Source organism: Dendroctonus ponderosae, unplaced genomic scaffold (assembly GCF_020466585.1).
Source record: "Dendroctonus ponderosae isolate FM_Combo_2020 unplaced genomic scaffold, Dpon_F_20191213v2 Dpon_F_20191213_2, whole genome shotgun sequence".
Taxonomy (NCBI): Eukaryota; Metazoa; Arthropoda; class Insecta; order Coleoptera; family Curculionidae; genus Dendroctonus; species Dendroctonus ponderosae.
The window spans coordinates 5968322-5972713 of record NW_026018165.1 but is presented as its reverse complement, the minus strand read 5'-3'; the positions used below and the strand labels follow the sequence as shown (position 1 = coordinate 5972713).

At 35.4% G+C, this 4392-nt stretch overlaps 1 protein-coding gene across 2 annotated transcripts in view; it reads left to right on the top strand.

Moving 5' to 3' along the window:
- The window catches only part of LOC109538252 (ring canal kelch homolog), an 18273-nt gene extending 13881 nt beyond the window's left edge, over positions 1-4392 (top strand). For both annotated transcript variants that reach the window (XM_048663919.1, XM_019905400.2), the window contains exons 12-14: positions 1387-1577; positions 2098-2334; positions 4328-4392. The gene's annotated coding sequence lies outside the window, so the exon portion shown is untranslated. The remainder of the gene's footprint in view (positions 1-1386; positions 1578-2097; positions 2335-4327) is intronic.

Sequence of the window (4392 nt, the reverse complement as noted above, 5' to 3'; positions counted from 1 at the left end):
AAGTCCAGATCTGCAGATTTATTTTGTACGAAATTCGCATCGAGTTGTATCTGGCTCGTGATTAACCATTAACGCACCGATATTTCTTCGAACTTGGCTCGCCACGTATCAGATATGACAGATATTTCGCGGAAAATGGAGCGAAATATCTCCGAGTAGCATTTTTTTCCTACTCGGGATCGAAGTCTCAAAATCATATATCCTATAGGAAACGGAACTTTCAAATATTTCAGTCCCCTATACTTATTGGTGCCCAGAGTGGCAAATTAACATAAGAAATAAATAGTTTAGTGCAGTCGAACACTATACAGAACGTCATCCGAAAACACACAGAACACTATACAGAAAATCGAACGATAATGGTCTCGAAGGAGCGCACACTTAAGCGATTTTAAGATTCATAATGACAGAAAACGATGCTGCGGTTGCTTTCTTCGATTTGTCCGGCGTATTTTAGCTTATAGTGACCGGCAGATTAAGCCTGTGTCGAAAAGTGGTTATGCGCATATTTTTATTATTATTATTATTTTTGTTTTATTCGGTTTTGTTTGTTTTCTTTTACTGGGGAAGGAATAGATAATAAACCAAGTGAGAGATCTGCAGCCAGAGCTAGGGTTCATTTATTTCAAGGTGGCACTACCCTAAAATAGTACATGGCGTCGCTCTTGCGCGATTAATTTTGTTCAATATGCAGGCAGAAGGCTGTAGTAATTCCCTTTATGAGAGAATCTCCATTTGCGAGCGGATGGAGCATAGATTCACGACTTAGGTGATAATAATAATGACAATTAACCCGTTTTGTCAATAGATATATTTTTTTGAATATTCTTGCTTGTTACCAGAAAATTTAAAAGAGCGATATTTACGATTTTTGCGCGACTAGATGATGCAGGTGAAATCTAATAATTTTTATTACTAAAGAAAAACTTTCGCCCTAGTAAATATCGACCCTCTTAAATACAGCGCAGTTTAAAAAATTTGTCTTTTAACTAACTGTTAATCTCTTAAAGCGTCATTGTATCACTTACATTAACAAAAATTCTGATAGCGCCAGTGTCTCGAATGGAAAAATTTACACCGCATGTGAACTGAAGCTTCCGTCATCGAGTGCTGAATTCCGATGCCTAAACTGATTGCTTAGAAATTGTCTTTAGAAGTAAATTATGTAAAAATACCGCACAAAACGGTCAACTTCCAAGTTTAAAAACTAATTCTGCTGGCACCAATCCGTGAAATTATACCATTTGTCTTACATCATATGTAAGCTGCAGCTTTTGTTATCTCTTAAAGCGTCAACGTATCAATTATTCAAACACCAAACACTTTACACAACCAAAATAAAACATAAACAATTTTGTCAAAATTAAAACCTAACTGTTTCTTCAGGTATGCCAATTGCGACGAAAATAGCTGCGCTGAAGGTGCAGTTGGTTATGATATGCGAGCTCCATCTATTTCGTCCACATGCGCTGTTCAAGATAACATCTACGAGCAGATTTGTAACCTACCCGACGCTAACAGAATCCCAGACGAAGAAAATATTTATGAGTCAATTGAAGATATGAGGCAACGGGAAAGTAAGTAGTTTATTTAGATTTTTAGTTATGTTATGCCGGGTCCAGGCCAATCAGACAAAATATCGACAAAACCGAGACACTCATATTTCACGACAAATTCTAAACATTTTAGCCACATTTTTGTTTTGCGTATATTGAGGTATCGAGTGGGCAAATATCAAACGGTCTTTGTTTTGTCTGTATTTTATGACTAGCTGTCGGCGCAGTGTGGACGGTGTGTGTTACGCCAACAACGCCCAACGCCAACAAACAACATTTATACTCAAATCCATCCAGCGTCAACACACAATGTTCACACTTAAATCTACCCAGCATTGACACACAACATTTATTCTCAAATCCACCCAGCGTCGACATACACCATTCTCAGTATATACTAGACCAACAAAAGAAGAAAATTGATTTTGAATGGAAAAACAAGAAGACACATTTTTTTTTGTTTGCGCTAATGATTTCTCTTATATTATTCAGTAAATCAATTTCATTCAGTAAATGATCATAAATTATTGTTTGTTTGCAGACTTACGCTCACAACCTAGCACATCTAACGCTCCCGACTTGAACGAGTCAATCTACGATCCGAGTTTAGCCAGTTGCAGTACAAGCACATATGGAAGAATTGGAAACACTTACGGGAGAATCGACATAATCGGACATGGCATTGGCAGAATCGAACGACACTTGTCTTCGTCTTGTGGCAGTATCAATAGCAATCACTACGCTATTGATAGTTTGTATGGCACATCAGATAATTCAGGTAAAATTAAGTTTTTGAGGGTCAATGTGGAAAAAATGAGAGCTTTGCACATGTGAAAGTAGACGGCAGAGTTGTCGTGTTGGTACTTTGCGAGAGTTTTTGTAATCAAGCCGCACCGTAGTACTACTTTTTCACCGATTACGTAGTACCATTTTTGTGTAGAATTGTTTATGGTTGCAGTATAAAACGCATTCAGAATTATGGAATATTCCCGTCACCGACGTCTATCATAGGGTGAAAATAATTAATGCGTTGGTTGCCACCAGTCAAATGTTTAATAAAGATTTATATTTTTTTCTCAGCACGGCTCATCTAAAACGCCTCATTTCATTTTTCAAAAGCTGAAAAGTTTTATTACCTATAAACATAAACTGCTCAACAAAATAAACGTTACACTGCCAAATTTACCCCACTTACTTTGGAACTGGATAAATTATGATTGCTGCGTGCTTTGATTTTTCTTTAGGGTTGTCTAATTCAATTACTTTGCTATCAGTCCGTGTTTTTGCAAAAAATTAGATCTTCAGATAAAGTTTATACAGGGTAGCAAATGAAACAATGCAATTGAGCAAACAATTTTTTTCTTTTGATTTTCAAAAGCATAGCTCTAGATTTTGAAAATCAGTTCAAGAAGAAAAATGTCCTCACTGTAAGGCCAAAAAGTTAATTTTTTCGACATCATGAAGCACTCATTTTTTGCAAAAACACAGACTGATAGAAAAAGAATTGGACTAGACAACACCTCAAATAGAAACAAAATCGCTTGGAGCAGTCAAAATTTATCCAGTTCCAAATTTAGGGCAATTTTGGGCGTATAACGTTTATTTTGTTGAGCAGTTTACATGGTATGCTTATTTAATTATACATTTTTTAAAAACCTTTTCATTTTTAAAATATCCGCCACTTAATTCAGTAGTTCTAACGACAGGCAGGAAACCCTAGAAATTCAATTTGCAATCCCATATATCTTATTCCCCAAATACGGGGAATATAAAAAAAATATAATAAAATTATAGTAAGGGGTAATAGAATACAAGGTGCAATCCCATCCACTCGTGAATTCGCCGATAATTCCTTTTTTGGTGTGGATCAGTGATAATTGTGATATTAATAAACAGTTTAGAAGATAGAGTGCGAAGCTGTTTAATTTGTAGAAAACCACCGTGAATTTTGTCTACGCTTATGGTTAGCGAACAGGCGAGTGCATTCTGAGATTAATTCTGTTTGTAAATATATCGATCGATCTCCACTTTCTCTACGTTTTTATTTTCATTGATAAATTGCCGATCGATAGAAAACAATGTTGCTCACAAACTAATCGGGATCTAAGAACTGACTAGCTTCGTTCATGCATATTTTATTCTCTTTGGTTGTACCTGTGCACCCAGTCTTATCCATATCGACTCCATGCTCCCTCATGTGTTTTATTTCCTCATATATAAATCCAAAACCCTTTAATTATGCCGTGTTCTAAACTGAGTTTTGAGAAATCTACAATCGAAATAGAAACAGATTTTTTGCACAATCACTTGCACATATTTATATGCTCGGATCGTTTAAGTTACGTATGAGCCGCAAAACTATCAATATTTTTTAGATATAAGCTTAATATTTTATTGGGAATCTTGAGATTCCATCAGAAGAAATCTGCAATTACTCTTGTTGAAATGTAAATAATCGCTAAAAATGCCAACGATAATTAAACAGCATGCAGTTTTTAAAAACCGCAAAGATGTAATTTCGCTAAAATATTACTCCTGCTATTTGGGTAGTAATTGATTAGCCAAAGATATTTTCATTATTGTTTTAAACACATGGATATGAGCAATACTAGTGTTTTAAGTTCGGGCATAACTGAAAGATACTCATCTGAAATTTGAAATTACCATTTTAATATATTCTCTTGAAATAGGTTTGAAACATACTTTTGATTCTATTAGTTCATGAACTTCTTCATTTGTTTCTAAGGTTGGTTATTGTCCGATTTTTACAGGCAGAATTAGCAAAGTATCTGTTCAATGGCTTCTGGCCAACAAATGGCTGCCATTATGGATAGCC